The sequence below is a fragment of the Sorghum bicolor genome, chromosome 1, assembly GCF_000003195.3.
Source record: "Sorghum bicolor cultivar BTx623 chromosome 1, Sorghum_bicolor_NCBIv3, whole genome shotgun sequence".
NCBI lineage: Eukaryota > Viridiplantae > Streptophyta > Magnoliopsida > Poales > Poaceae > Sorghum > Sorghum bicolor.
In genome coordinates, this window is record NC_012870.2 from 27,746,090 (window position 1) to 27,764,367 (window position 18,278).

Consider the following 18,278-nt stretch of genomic DNA (forward strand, 5'->3'; position numbering starts at 1 on the left):
TCATGTTTACAACGAGATAATTACGTGCCGCGCAATTTTCCTCAATCTAGAAGGGTCCAGAAGCCACGGGAACGAACGGAACGCGATTCGGGCTCGGGGGCTGGGCGCCCGCCCACCCCCCTTGGGCGCCCGCCCAGGTCAGGAGGCCAATCAGGACTCTACTTCGGGACAACGCTCCACCGACCTAAAGGATCAATCTAAACCATACAATCTATGTCGGTTTGATCCAATGGCTCACGTTCACTTGAGGGGACTATAAAACCAGACCCCCTGGCCTCTGGAGGAGAGAGGAGAAATCATTATTCAGAGGTAGCCATCAAAGTTAGGGTTTAGAGCTTCTCTCCCATAGAGAATTAGAATTAGCTACTCCCTAATCCTTCAAGTTTAGAGGTTGATTAGATAGTAATTAGAGAAGTAGAGCACGACGCTCTGGATTCGGATATTCGGTAATAAAGATTGGTATTATTCATATCTTTCTCTAATTCTATTGTTCTAATTGCATTATGTCTCTAATTATTATGTTCTTAGTTTGCTCTAGTTCTATATTTGATATAGTTCTAATTGATAATGAGTTTATGTATAAGTTTGCAAAGCGCTTAGCTCTTGACGCGAGGGAGTTAGGTGATAGATCACATGTGAGCGTGGTGCTTAGATGTTATTTATCTGCAAATGTATCCTATTGGCCGAGTCATGTGGTAGTTCGCGATAGTGACAGCTTCGTTGATTCTTATATAGTCCACCCTCCGTTGATAGGACAGGCAGAACCGGTATTGTGGAGTAAGTCATGCGATGTTCTGATTTACTTTATCAATGTTCCTTATACATGAATGAAGAGTCTTTTATGCTATATATGATCTTGTAGATAACTAGAGTAGATTATGACTTAGTAGTTAGTAGATAACTTAGAATCCATTCTCTAGCTAATCCGACATCACCTACATATATGAGGAGTAGTCTATTTTCTAATCGCTGTGTTATCTACCCATAAACTTATAATTCATTATCATTATCTTTATGGTTTACCCCCTGCTAAAGTATGTGACTGTGTGACGAGTTTCTCATTAGTAATCATGTTATTGCAAGTTTATCTCTAGTCTATGCCTTGATAGATTTTGTCCCTTGATTTAATTCCATCTTCTTGAGATCCCTTGAGCAAAATTATAAATAACGATACCTGGAATACTTATCCTGGTGAAATGCTACAATGAGGTGTTTTATCTGTGCGCTTGCGGATAGAATAGATTATTTTCTAGAGAGCCTTTACATTTATAAATACCTTTGTACACTCTGGCGCCATGCTAGGGATGACAACCTAGTATCTAAGTGGTGTTAGCTAGTGTCAACAAGCATTTCTGGCGCCGTTGCCGGGGATTTATAGGAATTATATGAGTCTCAGGAATAAGTCATAAAAAGGGAACAAAAGGGTAATATTAAGGAAAGCCAGAAAATCAGTCAAGGTTATTCATATAAAATATTAGACTAGACTATAGAGAAATAATTGCATAAAAACAGCTACTAAGTGAGAAATCATAACAAGGCACCGCTGCTTTGGCAGGTTCACCCTGTTGTTTTTCTATGTTTATATTTTTATACAGGGTATAACAGGATTGACTTTGGGTACATTCAACTCTCCATCATCAGAACCAAAGCAATCAAGAGAAGAAGAAGCTAGCTACCAATTGCTGAAGCTATGGCACAAAAGACATTGCAAGAATTCTCTGCTCCAAGTCTTGACAACATTCCAACTGGTCCAAGATTTGCAGTAGAAGAAGGAATACCTGAGTTTGAGCTCAAGTCAAGCCTCATCAATTTGGTACAAGCTACACAATTCAGTGGAAAGGCACATGAAGATGCCAGTGCACACTTGCAGAATTTCTTAGAGATTGGAAGCACAATCCACATCAATGGAGTTGACAAAGACGTCGTACTGCTTCGCCTTTTTCCATTCTCACTAGAAGGAAAAGCGAGGAAGTGGTTCTACACTCATCAAGATAACATCAACAACTGGACGAACTTGTCAGATGCCTTTCTATCAAAGTTTTTCCCTATAGGCAAAACAACTGCCTTAAGAGGAAATATTGTCAGTTTCCAATAGCAGAAGACAGAAGCCATTTCAGAAGCATGGGAGCGTTTTCAAGGATACATATCAGATTGTCCTCACCATGGAATGGCCACATGGTTACTTATGCAGACCTTCTACCATGGATTAACCCAGAAGGCTCGTGAGTGCCTAGATGCATCTGCTAAAGGATCATTCTTGGAGCTTACAACTGGAAAAGCAGAGATACTTTTGGATGAGATAGCAGAAAACCAGAGCTGGTTCCAAGATAAAGCTCAACAATGTCATCAAACTGAAGAAATATCAGAAGAAGTAAATGCATTATCAACTAAGATGGAAAATTTGCTCCATTGGATTGACCAGAGGGCCAAGTTCAAAGAAGATCAAAGGGCCATTGAGACAGCATACAAATATCAACCAACTTCGAGTCAACCCAATAGCAAAGATATGAATTCAGGTAATACTGACAAGCAACTTTCATTAAAAGAGATAATTGCTCAACAAACTAAAATTAATGATGAAGTTAAACAAAGGCTAGATACAAATGAATCATCTCTAAAAGATATACACAACAAAATGGATTTTCTACTAACTGCCTTTGATGAGCAAAACACTCTTAATAAAAGGGTAGAGCTTAAATTAATAAAGATAGCTGCTGTACTGCCTGTTGCTACTAACATTGAGCAGGTAAAGAATATAACTACTAGAGGAGGTAAAGCCACCAGAGATCCACCATACCCAAAAGAGAAACAAAGAACATCAGCACCAGTGCAACCAGCAGTGATAGAAGAAGAAAGCCCAGTTGAAGCAGAAGATCTGCTACAACCACCAAGAACTGGAGAAATGAGGAAAGATTTTTACGACACCAACTATTTGCCATTTCCCAGAAGAAACAGAGGACTGTAGTCGGATGAGCAGTTTGGTAAGTTTGTAGAGGTCATTCAGAAATTATATGTCAACATACCTCTGCTCGATGCCATTCAGGTACCTACATATGCAAAGTACATCAGAGATATTCTTAACAAGAAGAGACCACTGCCCACCACTAAGGTTATAAAGCTGACAGAAGAATGTAGTGCGGCCATCCTCAACAAACCTCCAAAGAAGAAGGAAGACCCCGGATGTCCCACTATTGATTGCTCGATCGGAAACCAACACTTCAACAATGCACTTTGTGATCTCGGAGCAAGTGTTAGTGTGATGCTAGCATCAGTCTACAAAAAGCTTGAGCATGCAACCTTAGAACCAACATCAATGTGCCTACAACTAGCGGATCAATCGGTTCGACACCCGTTGGGCATCGCCGAGAACATTCCAGTCAAGATCAGAGATTTCCTTGTGCCAGTAGACTTTGTAGTACCGGACATGAGTCCTGACTCGAAAGTGTCCATCATCCTTGGAAGGCCATTTCTGAGCACTGTCAATGCCCACATTGATGTCGGGAAAGGAGAAATCAAGTTCAACATAAACGGTCAAGAAGAACACTTCACATTCAAACCCAGACCAGAGAGAGACTCTACAGTGAAGGAAGTTCATGAAGAACCACTGGAGACACCATCTCCAGAGGAAGGTAACTCAGAAGATTAAAAGATTTGGAGGTCCAGCTTGGGGGACCTAAAAATCCCAAACCCTCACCGGGAGGTAAATCGGTATTTACCCGCATTATTAATTTTCTCATATTTAAATTCTTGCATTAGTCATAATATTCATAGCATTATTATAATAATCAAAAAGCCCCATATAAATAATATTCGTGGTGTGTAACAACCCATATTTATTAATTATTGTGGAGGCACAAAAATATTTCCCATTATCATTTCAATTAAGTTTCAATTCTCATAGATTTTTCCTGCATTATATTTAATTATATTAATCTTCTAGAAGCATGACCCACACTCCTTGGGTCCCACATGTCATACACTTCACCTCACATACATCCCATCACATAATTTCATCCACCAATATGTTTCCACTCACCTATCATCTTTCCACCGTCCAACCACTACCAACACAACATTATTCTGCGTGAGATCAAAGCAAGGAAGCAAGTGGAGGAGGCACACCCAGGATGGACATCAGGAGTGGGCGCCCGCCCTGTCCCTTGCTCAGCTTATAAAAGGCCACCTCCAGTTCCCCTTCTCTTCACACAAACACTCCAAAAAACCACATAAGTCTCAGTTTCCCGAGAAGGAGTTCTTGTAGTGAAGGGAAGAGAGTAGAGAGAAGAGAGTAGAAAGAAAGAGAAGAGTGGAAGGGAAGGTTGGAGATCTTTGAGAGAGTGTTTATCACCTAGGAAGTAGTGATCCCGTTGTCTAAACGGAAGTAAAAGTTGTTTAGGGGGAGGCTCTACCAAAATAGAAACTTGTCTTGAACGATTAACCCCTGGACCACTGACACTCCGGACAGCTGACCACTAACATTCTATCTCACATTTTCCACTAGTTGTGCTTTTGCCAACTTTTGTTTATAGGATGTTTAAGAAGGTGAAGAATGCAGGGAAGGCTCTCAAGAACATTGGTACAAGGAGTTCATCCCGACACTCCTCACAGCCATCAGAGATGAGCGTCGACCCGACACCCACACAAGCTCCATCATCTTCATCAGGTCAGCAAGTCAAGGTCCTTCTCAAGATAGGAGACCTTGGACTGAAGACCCGAAGAGAGAAGGAAGTATATCAGCAATTGAAGAACAAAGATTTCATTCATACCCCTACTCTCGATCCAATCCTACTACAAGAAATAGGTATGGACACTGAATTTGACTTAATTTTTCAAATGATGGGTTGGACAAATTTTTGGAATATAACTGAGCTGGGTTCTCGTCTTCTCACCCTCGAATTTCTTTGCACTTTACAATACTATGAGGGGGGAATTGTTTTTCAGATGTTCAAATAGGAAATTATGTTATCTTGGAGAGAGCTGAGCGACCATCTTGGTTTCTCTTCAAGATGCATCCTGAACATTGACTCCGATTTACCCAATTTTGAGAGACACCAGTTTTGGAGAGAAATATCTAGAGATAATTTTTACAGTCAAGCCCGAACCAGTGACATAGAACACCCCACTCTTAGGATGTTCCACAAATGGCTTGGGTACAATCTTTTCTATCATGATGATATTAGGAAAGTAAGAGTAGGAGATTTACAACTTTTATATGCTGCTATTAGTAAAGTACCTACTTCACCTGTTACACTATTAGTTTCACATTGGCTTAGTATACCTAGTCTGCAGGGACCAGTAGGATGTACTTCACTTATCACTCGTCTAGCCACTAATCTTCACTTACTAGAAAACTCATCGTTGGACTTCATAGAAGAATTAAGAATTTATCATGGCTATGACACATTTAGACAAGCTCGGATGTTAAAGAAAGAGAGGAATATAATGTATATGCTGTATGATGATAAAGGCAAGATTCGGTTACCTAACCCGAACCTTGGCCTCTACGCTGTGCAAAACTTTTTGATTGAGATTGCAGCAACACCAGTGAACCAGAGAACTCCACGCGAGTGGCATCTGAAAGGATAACCACTCACCGAGAACGCACTTGGTATGGAGCTGACCCTGGACCAGAAGAAGCAGCGCACCTGCATTATTGCGATTACAATCCACGAGTCCTTCGAGACCCATGGGCTCGACATGCGCAACCACAAGAGCCAACAGAAGAGACATGGCCGGAGAGCCAAGATCACCAGTGGACAAACCCGCCTTTTCATACGGGCAGGTACTCCACTGATCCATATGGAGCTTCAGGATCCAGACCTCCTCTCCAATTTGATGCAGGACGATACTCCGACGCCTCCTACGCCTTCACGAATGACTACTATCAAGAGGCCGGTGCTTTCTTCACTCGTACCGACAACACCCTCCTCGACATCCAGAACACGCAAGCAGAACATGGAAGACTCCTGGAAGAGCAACAAAAATGGAACCAGGACCATGCCGCTGCAGTAGAAGAGCTGAGACAAGATACAACAACAATGAACGACAACATTACAACCATAATGCGGTCCTGGAACATCGGGTAAGACCGACGTCAACATCCAGCTTGGGGGAGTTCCTCCCAATTTATCAAGTAAGTTTTTATTTACTCTTCTTATTTATTCTATTCTGTCTTAGTATTTAATTTATCTTAAAAGGGAAAAAACTTAGAAAACCAAATAAATATTTTCTTGCTTTAATTTACTACACTTTATAAACATGAAAACAAAATAAAAAGAGTGTGTAGATAAGTGTGCTTTATTTTTCTGCTAAGTTTAATCTCTAGAAAAAAATAAAAAAAACCAAAAATATGCATGATGGAAATGATGAACAGTTGCTCTATTTGCTTACTTACAAGTACCTAGCTTTTATATTAGAGTTCTTCCAGGAATTACTAAAACTGAAATTACTATCTTTGGGAAGCATAAAACTAAAGTCTAGGTAAGAGAAATGCATGATATAAAGTTGAGCTGCTGTTTATCTTGTTCCTACTAGACTAAGTTCTGGAGATTTATTTTGAAAACTTACAAATCACATGATGAGTTCCTAGCATAACAAAACTACCTACCACAGCCATACTTGCTATAACATCTTTTACTATATTTACATTGAGTTTGATCGAGCTGTGTTGACCCTTAGGAGCTTTTCATGTGGTTAAATTAAAATATTCACTTGCACACATCTACCACAGCATTCATTATCAATCATTAAAATTGCTAAAAAATATTATCACTCACTGTCCCAAGTATTGTTATTCTCTCTCTCTAAAAAGATTCAATGCAGAAGAGGCATGGGTTATGCAAAAATATGCGAGGAAATAAAAAGGGGCAAGTGCCCGGAACCTCGGAAAAAGAAAGAAAAAGAGTGAGACGAGAGGTAAAAATGGACAAGTGTCCGAAGTAGAATTAGGGGTACAAAGATGCCCACTTGAGCGGAAAAAAAATAGACAAGTGTCCGACAGTAGAATTAGGGGTATCTACTACCCACGTGAAAAAAAGAGAAAAAAGAGAAAAAGATAGCCCATGTTCTCCCAAAGCAAAGATCAAAGAAGAGGAGAGATAGCAATATGAGGAGCAATGAGAACTAAGTTTTATTATCACTTATGCATTTTCACCATCACTATCATTACTCCATCACACATGCACGTCTTGATTTAATTATATGCTGAGTTCCTTTGGATCCATGGCTCGATTAGACAACATATGTATGAGCTGTTTTCCACTCCTATGAGCTCCACTTAAATATTCCATTAGCTATAGGTAAGTGATATCATGGTAAGGATCCACAAATACCACATATAGAGAGACTTGAGAGAATCATTGCTGGGAACTCTGAGTTTTATTTTTGAAAACTTATGAAAAACTCTGGAACAAAGGTGATGTATAAACAGGAGGGATAGTACTTGACTTAACTATTTTGTCTTTCGATTACTTAAGACTTAAGTGCAGGTTCTAAACTCCATAACACTTCACTCTAATCCGGAAGAATTTTTATGTAAAAGCATGTGTGCCTGTCAGGAAAGGAAACATCGAAGCAACTCCTGATCCGTCTAAGTTTAGCTATTTGCTCAGGGACAAGCAAAGGGTAAGCTTGGGGGAGTTTGTTGACGGTCCTTAAGTACTAAAATTAATAATCAAATAAACATGAAAAAGGATCAATATGAAACAAACATCTAGAATTAGGGTTTTATCTGACAGAATTCCACGAGTTTTGGTGTTTATCTATTTCTGCAGGGGTTTATCAGAAAATATGGAGAGAAGGCCCACATGTCATGTTTACAACGAGATAATTACGTGCCGCACAATTTTTCTCAATCTAGAAGGGTCCAGAAGCCACGGGAACGAACGGGACGCGATTCGGGCTCGGGGGCTGGGCGCCCGCCCAGGTCAGGAGGCCAATCAGGACTCTGCTTCGGGACAACGCTCCACCGACCTAAAGGATCAATCTAAACCATACAATCTATGTCGGTTTGATCTAATGGCTCACGTTCACTTGAGGGGACTATAAAACCAGACCCCCTGGCCCCTGGAGGAGAGAGGAGAAATCATTATTCAGAGGTAGCCATCAAAGTTAGGGTTTAGAGCTTCTCTCCCACAGAGAATTAGAATTAGCTACTCCCTAATCCTTCAAGTTTAGAGGTTGATTAGATAGCAATTAGAGAAGTAGAGCACGACGCTCTGGATTCGGATCTTCGGTAATAAAGATTGGTATTATTCATATCTTTCTCTAATTCTATTGTTCTAATTGCATTATGTCTCTAATTATTATGTTCTTAGTTTGCTCTAGTTCTATATTTGATATAGTTCTCATTGATAATGAGTTTATGTATAAGTTTGCAAAGCGCTTAGCTCTTGACGCGAGGGAGTTAGGTGATAGATCACATGTGAGCGTGGTGCTTAGATGTTATTTATCTGCAAATGTATCCTATTGGCCGAGTCGTGTGGTAGTTCGTGATAGTGACAGCTTCGTTGATTCTTATATAGTCCACCCTCCGTTGATAGGACAGGCAGAACCGGTATTGTGGAGTAAGTCATGCGATGTTCTGATTTACTTTATCAATGTTCCTTATACATGAATGAAGAGTCTTTTATGCTATATATGATCTTGTAGAGAACTAGAGTAGATTATGACTTAGTAGTTAGTAGATAACTTAGAATCCATTTTCTAGCTAATCCGACATCACCTACATATATGAGGAGTAGTCTATTTCCTAATCGCTGTGTTATCTACCCATAAACTTATAATTCATTATCATTATCTTTATGGTTTACCCCCTGCTAAAGTATGTGACTGTGTGACGAGTTTCTCATTAGTAATCATGTTATTGCAAGTTTATCTCTAGTCTATGCCTTGATAGATTTTGTCCCTTGATTTAATTCCATCTTCTTGAGATCCCTTGAGCAAAATTATAAATAACGATACCTGGAATACTTATCCTGGTGAAATGTTACAATGAGGTGTTTTATCTGTGCGCTTGCGGATAGAATAGATTATTTTCTAGAGAGCCTTTACATTTATAAATACCTTTGTACACTCTGGTGCCATGCTAGGGATGACAACCTAATATCTAAGTGGTGTTAGCTAGTGTCAACACGCGGATCAAACTGCGCCTCCCAAATCGGCGTCCTCCTGAGGAGGCGTAGCCCCGGGGGCAAGGGTCGTCTCCTCCGGCCTTTGGGGCCTCGGCGCCCCTGTCTTCTGCCCCTCTCCTTCCCGACGGCCCCTCTCCGCCTCGCGGCTCAGGGGAGGTGGCGACACGGGCCTAGCTGACCCAGGAGTCGACTGTGCCCCCCTCTTAACAGCCTTCAGGGGGGCCAGCGCCACCGATGCCGCCTTTTGCTTGCGACTAAAGGAGCAACACCAAGTCAGAAGAAAGAGAAAAACAAAAAAGCAACAGAAGGATCAGAAATCCTATACATACCTCGCTCGGGGAGCAGACTTCTTCTTGGAGCCCGGAGCTCCTTGGGGGCCTCCCGAAGCGCCAGGGGCCGTGGGTCGGACCCCTGCCTCGCCCGCCGACGGCGCAGGGGCCACGACGGTGGCCTCAGCCTGCGTCGCCTCCTCCGAGGCACCGGTTCCCGCCCCGGACGCTGGGGTGGGCTCGGCCAGACCCTCTGGCACTACCGGTTGAGGGGGCGCCTCGGATTCACCCCCCGACGCTTTCTCCCCCTCCTGGGGGACCACGGGGGCTGAACCCTCGTCGTCCATGATGATGTGGGGGACGACCTGCCCACCCCCCGGCACCTGGTTCCCCTCAGGGGCCTCCGACCCCCCCTCGGGCCTTGGACCCCTCCGGGACCTCGATCCCCCCACCGACAGGAGGGATCACATCATCCTCCTCCACCAGTTCGTCGAGCCAGTCGGCGTTATCTCCTCCGCCCTCTATCTCCGAGACCGAAGTCTCAGGAGAAGGAGGCAGGGCGACCCCCGCCATCTCGGCTTCACGGCGATTCTTGGAGGAGATCTCCCACCTCTCCGCCCTTCGCACCGCCTTGGCCTTCTTGTCCTCCTTAGCTTTTTTCTGTTCCTCGTTCCAGGCCCTATTCTTGGCTCGAATCTCCTTGTCCTCAGGGACTGGGGGTAGGGAATCCCTGACGAGCCCCATCCCCTGAGAAGCAAACAGATAAAATGGGAGTCAGGCAAAAGAAAAAACAGATACAAGAAATCGAAACAAAAGACACTTTCTTATCAGGGAAATGTAGCCCTTTTCTGGGCGCATCGGCACCACCCGGGAGTTCTTCAACTCCGAGTGCGTGGTCTTCTCGACCCGGGCGGTGATATCCGACGCTGACACCGGCTCGGCTAACATCCTCGTCCCAGCCCAGGGGACGTCCTGAGTCATTTCGAACATGAGCACCCGACACTGCGCCAGCGGGAGCAGGCTCCTCTTGTGGAACACTACTGCCACCGTGGCCGCAGTGACTCGGGCATCCCGCAGCTTCTGAAGCCCCGCAAGAAGCGGGGCGAGCTTCTTCTGCTCCTCGGACGGAGCACCCCACGCCCACTTCTGGGGGGCCTCCGTCACCATCTTCCCAGTGTACTTCGGCAGCAGACCGCCGTCATTCTGGAGGTAGAACCACCCGTTCTGCCACCCCCGGTTCGACGAAGGCATCGAGCTCCAGATGTACAGTCCGGCCCGTTGCTGGCGGAGTTGCAGCGTGCAACCGCCAACTCGCAGGGGGAACTTTTCCTTCCCCACGTAGCGGGCCGACATCTTTGCCTTGAAAAGGTGCAGCCAGAGGTTCCAATGGACAGGAACCCCCAGGAACCCCTCACAGACCGTGGCGAAGACGGCAGCCTGCATCATCGAGTTGGGGTTCAGGTTGTGCAGCTCCACCTCGTAGTAGTGGAGGATCGCTCTGATCAGACGACCGGCCGAAATCCCGAACCCCCGGTCTAATAACAACAGGAAGGAAATCACATAGCCCGGTGGCGGGTTTGGCTCCCTGTCGTTCGCCGAAGGAACGATCCACTCTGGGAACTCGACATCCTTGAGAGGACGGAGAATCCCGGCCTTCACACGCGCCTCGAGCGCAGACTTGGTCACATTGCAGGGAGGCCACGCCTCAACACCGGCCATGGCTGTGGGTGGAGAAGGACGTATACGCGGCGGAAGTGGAGAAGATGGCGGCAGAAGAAAAGGCAGGAGGCAAGAGCTTTTTGGCGCAGGAGCGAGAGGAAAGAAACCAAGCCCCCTGCGGCTGCTTTTATAGAAGGGGCGCGCCGCGACCACGCCACCCGCGCAGAAGGCCAAGCGGAAAGGAGAGCAACCGTCGCCCACTCCCCACCAGGTGAAAAACTCGAAGTGCCAACTTCCTCCGATTCCCGCGCCTGCCGCACGCGCGCATTTATTTCGCAGGCGAAACATCCCATCCAGCCAGGGCGAAATGGCACGGCCGTTTCGAGTCCCCACACGCCACGCCTCAAAAGGTGCGCCTTGAAAAGTCCTGTCAGGGCGGTTCCTTTCAGGGCAAGCGGCGCTCGACCCCCCGCTGAATAAGGTCGCAGGGCGGTCTCCGTCGGGCGCGGTCCATGTCTCGCCCGACCCCTGCTAACCCCAAGCAAAAATCGCAAGACGGTTCACGTCGGGCGCAGATTCCGTCTCGCCCGACCCCAACATTACAGACAAATCTGAAAAAAGCCATTCGAGGCCAAAAATCCCCAGGCCATGGCCACCTACGTTCCAGAGGTTGCGAGACTGACCTGCAAGACAGGTTCGAACAGTCGCCTCAGGATGACTGAGCGAGTGATGACTGAAGATGAGCACAATAGAGGCCGAGGTCCGAGCCCCATAGGGAGATGGCGCATCTTTACAAGTCATATCCGAGACCCATGCAGGTGTCACGCGAGTGGGATCCCATCGAGGGAGGCATCGAGCCCTCGGAACCTAATGAACGGTTCCGACATCCACCGTGACTGCCCTCGGGTATTTTTTGAGATGTGCCCATAGGGCCACTAGCCGACCCCTATCGAATGGGACTCAGACATCCACTTGGATCTACCCACTTGCAGCTCCCGAGAAGCGTCGTTACTCGCCCATCGAGGGTAGTACGGCACAACCCACCCCTCCTCCGAGCGAAAGGAAGAATGAGGGACGTAATCACAAGACGAGAAAGAACCTGATCGACCCTTGTGGGGAAAGGGCTCGGGGGCTTCCTCGCACCATGGGAACAGGCACTACGTGTAAAGAACACGCAACCTATCCCTCAAAATACTCCAGACTATAGCTGTAAGGGGTAAAAGCCTTTGAAGGAATAAAACCATTCCTCCAAAAGACTCGGGGGCTACACCCGGCGGCTGCGCTCGCGCGCACCCTCCGGAGAAAAGTAAAAAAGCTCCCAGTCAACAATAGTCCCTTGGAAAAGAACCTCTGAAGAGGTGACCTCACCCCTTCAGAGGCTCGGGGGCTACTGTTGGGTACCATAAAAAGGGATACCCAAATCAGAGTAATAAAAAACGCAAAAAACAGAGCATATTAACCATAATCGACGGGGCACGGTCCCCAACTCATCTGATCCTCAGGGCCTCGGACGCAAGTTCCGACTCGCCCGACCTCTCAGGGCCTCGGACGCAAGTTCTGACTCGCCCAACCTCTCAGGGCCTCGGACGCAAGTTCCGACTCGCCCGACCTCTCAGGGCCTCGGACGCAAGTTCCGACTCGCCCGACCCCTCAGGGCCTCGGACGCAAGTTTCGACTCGCCCGGCTCCTCCGGGCCTCGGACACAAGTTCCGTCTCGCCCGATCCCTTCTGGGCTCGGGTGCTGGACCCCGCTCCACTAGGTCAACAAGACTTCCACCACACGGCGCCCGTACCCATGACATGACAGGCACGATGACTCCCATACCGCAGCAGGGCAGGGTCACGACTTTTCCAACCACCCTGGTCACTGTAGCCTTACCTCTTTCACTATGCAACCTTACCTCTTTCACTGTGGTGTACTGCCTCACAGTAGAAAAGGGGATGGGGAAGGTTAACTAGCGTCACTGTCTGCTGTCTTCTCCCACTATTAACAGGACGATCGGCAGTATCACCAATCCGAACCCCATGACCCCTACAGGGCTCGGTAACCCTCTACAGGAGCAGCCATGTTGTCAGCCATCCCTCAAGGACGAGATGGACTAGCTTCAACAGGGTCGGGACTGTGGCTTCACCGTTCAACAGAAGGAAATCTACTCATGTAAATACCTGTCTCCCCTTGAGGCTATAAAAGGGGAGCCAGGGCTCACAACTAAGTTCATAAGGTTCACACAGACGACCATCACACTCTTTCACAGAGCAGCGACCAACACTCTGTCCACCACAAAGTCGAGACCTGGGACTTAACCCTCTCTCGCAACCTGCTTGTACCCCCCTACTACAAGCACCCTTGGGTGCAAGGATATACAGACCCCCCGATCACACTGGACGTAGGGCATTCCAGGCCCGAACCAGTATAAATCCACTGTGTCTCAGTTGCATCACCATCCAGGCTTGGGTAGTCACACAAACTTATACTCGTTTGTGTCTAGACCACGAGTCTAGACGTCGACACAAAGCCTATATTCTATCATTACTATGAGCTGACTAAATATGAGCTAATTATGGATTAATAAAAGGTAATGAGGGCTAACTGGTGGTTAGAATTCATTAGCCCTTTCTAGCCCATTATTAGCTCATGTTTAATCCATTTTTTACATGCTAGACTAATTTTGAGTAATAGAATCTATACAGGCTTTCTCTGTCCTAGAATAAGCACGCAAAATCTATCCATATGAGCATCTTCAAAGATCGAGCCAGCAAATCCTCAAGATTGACGAAGTCAACACAAGCGCCTTATTATCGACCGGAACATCAAACGTCATTAAATTCTATAATATTTGCTCCCAAGGGAGTCGAACCCAAGACCTGAGGTGCTACTCAGCCTCTTATAACTATTAGGCTACAAGCCCTTTCACAGAGGATGTCTATATTTAGATATTCAGTTAAATATGCTTTTGAAGGTTATTTTCTTTTTACCAAAATCTATATTCTTATAAATTAGAAAAGGATGTAAAGAGCCTCAGGAAGTTGCTCTAAGGTTAGCCTCAGCAAGATTTTATAGGAGTTTGTTTTATTGGAGAGTTTCATAGGTATTAAATAGGCTGACATGACATCGGGCATTTTTTTATATAAGGGCTAAGAGCATCAGAGCATCTTCGATAGTTTCCAAAATAACAATGGGAAAATTAATAAGTTTTCCAAGTTACTAAAAACGGTTAAGAGCAAATTTGTTGCTGTTGATGCAAAACTGATCTGCAAACACAAAGGGCTAATACCCAATTCAAACGTTAAGGCGTGCCAGCCGATTTGACCTTACTATCGGCAAAGGTGATAACTCGAATACTTTAGTCCTGACAACAGCGATGCGCCCGGATGTCACGGCTAAGAGGTACTCACGCGGAACTCGAGAACACGCCGAGCTTAAGTCGACGAATTCCTAAGAACTCGTAATAAAAAGGAAAAAGTATGACGAAGTCGTCGAAAAGTAGATGCTGGAATATGAGTAAAAACGTGTGTTTGATTGATTTCTTGATTGATTATTACAAGGTCCTAGGGTTTATATTTATACCCTGCTCAAAGAGCTACAACCAGACACGATTAGAATTCGAATTCCAAATTACACGGAATCCGTATACAAAACGATGCAAATAATTAAGGAAATAATAAAACTATCCTTCGTGACAAACCGAAACTCCTCCACATGACAACTGGCAGCTTCTGGACTCCTCTTTCGCATCATCGGCAATCCCCTTGCCATAGTCATCGGCAGACCTTTTTATCCAGCCATCGGCACCATATTACTGCCTGTGGACTTAGTCACATTCAACCTCTCCCTCATCGGCAACCATCCTCATCAGCAACCCGCATCGTACTGCCACCCTATCTTGCCATCCTAGACACGTGCCCAAAAATGGTGTCAACACATGCCCCCCAGTTTCGGAGTATAAAACTATTAATGCTCCGAAATTCTCTGCAGTAATGATGCCTTCTCCGCAATTAATGCTCCTAATCTGGTAACCGACAACCTCAATCTGGACAACTCTGATCCTAATCCTCCGCAGATTCCTCGAAATCCCCAACTTCCTAAACGGGCATCTTTCTTGGTCGTACATCGGCAACAATACCGTTACAAAGATCTGCCGAAGCTCTGACCAGGATATTCGCAAAAACGGTTACCTCCCCTCTATCCGCCCATCGGCAAGATGACCGTTATAGAATATCGCCGATGGACTGACCAGGAGATCTCGCACAGTAAAATATCTTCAGATAATGACCGCTTCCCGTCAAATCACCTGCACAATCCCTGGATTACCGTGCGAACAGTTACCATATCCACCTGAGTACCCTCGGGCTTCTCGGATGCGGCAAAGAGATAAGTCGGATTTGCCCTTGCCCATCTTGTCCTATAAATAGTTCCTTCTTGGGTACTCCTCCCCCATTACACCATTCTACTATCCAACTTTGCTTTTCCAGCGGCGGCGCCATTTACAACCTTCAAGATCTCCGACAAGCACTCCTCTTCATCAACTCCGGTGCCCTCCAACGTCCTCTTCACGACAAGATGGCCATTGGCTTCGTCGTCCCTGAGGTCAGACTTCCATCTCATCTTCTGTGTATATTCCTATTCATCCGCGATTCATCTTACTGAATATTCCCCTTTTCCTTTTTCTTTGTATTTTTATTCCCCCAAAATCACTAGGAGTTGTCCAATAAAATTGTCATCCCCACCGATCAACCACACCTTCAATGTCTCGGTCCTCTAGGGGATTCAGATCCAACCAATCTTATCAACGCAGAAACCAATAGAATCCCCTTTAGGGCCGAAAACTTTTCTGTAGATCTATGGAAAGACACTTTTCGCTCTTGGCCCAGCCCTACCGTAGGGTGGAAAGACTGGTTCTTGAGGGTCAGCAATTCTTATGAAGTCCAGTGGGGTGAGAGGAAGCTAGCCCAATGCATTAGGCTATCCATTGCCGATATGCACAGGAACGAGTCACTGCTGATAGCTGCATCCTACTTTTGGTCAGACACTCTCAATGCTTTTGTTTTTGGCCACGGCCCTGCTTCTCCTACCCTTGCCGACGTAGCCATGCTCACTGGGCTAGATATATCTTCTGCCGATAGCACCCACTTTTTTGATACTGCCCCCAGTGCCAAAGTGGAGACTCGTGCTATCGGCGGTTGGTCAGGGTACATCTAGAAGTACCGCGGGAGAGGGCCTGTCACCATAAAGGAGCAAACCACCTTTCTGAACATGTGGCTGGACAAGTTTGTATTCTGTGGTCGATCGGCAGGACCGACTTCTGTCTATCTATCGGCAGCAGAAAGACTGGCTAACGGTGGCCAATTTCCTCTCGGCCGATATTTGCTCAGCGCTGTTTACCACCTTCTTCATCAGGTAGCCCAGAAACTCCTGCTTGGCCAATCCATCGGCAACTTGGGAGGCCCTTGGTGGTTTATTAATATGTGGCTCAATCTGCACCTGCATAAGCGCCTTGATTTCAACTTGTTCTCACAACACTTCCCAAGAGATATAGCCGAAAATCATGTGTTGGGTGAAGAGGAATCGGCAACGCGTGCCCCCTTGAACTTTGGCGAAGCCGTTATAGTCTTACCCGGTTCAGGGAACAATCCGGATCAGATCGGCCGATTCTTCGAAACTCTGTATGAGGGTCTGGCCAGAGATGAACGACCATGGCTGGCTTATGATGACCCAGATAGCGTTTCATTTTCTCACTATTACTTCCCGATGACACTGTAAGTAACTCAAACTAACGTTTCATTTTCTCACTATTACTTCTATCGGCAGCTTACCCTTGTACTCCTTTTGCAGGTTGACAATATTCCTCCATTGGTTAGCAGGAGTGGCAAGCCGATTGACTTGTTTCCATCAGGCCCGATTTCCTCAATCGGCCACAATGCTCCCACTCTGGCTTCCATCGTGCATCGGGGTGCGCGCCTCAAGAAAGTTACTACCAGGAGAACCCAGACATCACCAACGGTAGCTGCTCCTACTCTGGCGCGAGCTTTCAAGGCAATTTGTCAAATCTTTATCTTTTACGCTGACTATCTTTATATCGGCTTTATTTATACTTACAATCCCTTGTTCGTTATTGCAGCAAACCAGTGCATTGGCAAAGGTCACACTTCAAGGTGCCGATGCCACCCAGTCCAGCCACCCAAAGAGGAAGGGTGTCAAGAGCACCAGGGCCGAAACGAAACGCCAAAAAGTGGCAGCTCCCCCTCCTCCTCCGGTATCTCCAATCCCAGTAGAGTCTTCTCCTTCTTCTCCAGAAGTCCAGACACAGCAAGTGCTATCTCCCCAACCAATGCAGGATGCACCACAGATGGAAGAATCCCAGCAGGAAGAGCCTCAAACAGAAAGTACATCAGTTGATGTGGGTGAACAAGCAACTGGTCCGGTGGGTCCAATTATATCACCGGCGGCTCTCCCGATTCAGACAACCGTTGTTCCCCCTCCAGGTAACATACTTTAACGATACCGTTGCCGATGAACTCATTCTCATTTAGTCTCATAACCTTTCTTGTCTTCTTTCAATCGATATCGTCCCATCGGCAACCTTAGCCGATCAACCTGCAGTTCCATCGGCATCTTTGGCCGGTCAGTCCGCAGCTCCGTCAGCACCTCCCAGTACAAGGCAAGAGATCGCCTTGAAGCAAGTAAGTCACTGTTTACCGCCAACACCATTTGCCGATTCTCCGAATATGAGCTAACCTTGCTTTCCCTCCCAGGAACAAGATTCTCCTGATAGCCTGTTTTCCTTCGCCATCGATCTCTCTGAAGAAGAAGGCGAAGAAGCAAGTTCTTCCCAGACAGTTGGCATTACATCGGCAGAGACCAGGGCCAGGCTGGAAGAATTGTCAGTTCTCCTTCACCAGGATATAGCGCATTTGGTCGATGACTCCGACCCTACCAAGACCCTGTTCAGAACTCTCAGAGGCCAAATCCCAGCCGACGTCGAAGAAATCCTGTTCCAAGCCGCTCATCTGGAGAGTCGCCAGCTGCAGTACCAGAGAGCTTCTCGGCGTCTTGCCGATAGAGCCGCTCAAACTCAACTCTCCGATGAAATGAGGAAAGAGAAACTCCTGACCAATGAGAAGCATAAGAACATCGGTATCCTGAAATCTTCCGGAGATGCGCTGAAGCAGAAGATATCCGATCTATCGGCAAGAAGAGAATCCCTGTTGGCGGAACTCA

General features: G+C 46.2%; 1 long non-coding RNA gene across 1 annotated transcript; it reads left to right on the forward strand.

Annotated features, from left to right (window-relative positions):
- On the forward strand, window positions 17,274–17,705 carry LOC110433560. The gene is made up of 3 exons (XR_002451043.1): window positions 17,274–17,313; window positions 17,395–17,542; window positions 17,646–17,705. It is a non-coding gene; the product is annotated as an uncharacterized LOC110433560 (long non-coding RNA).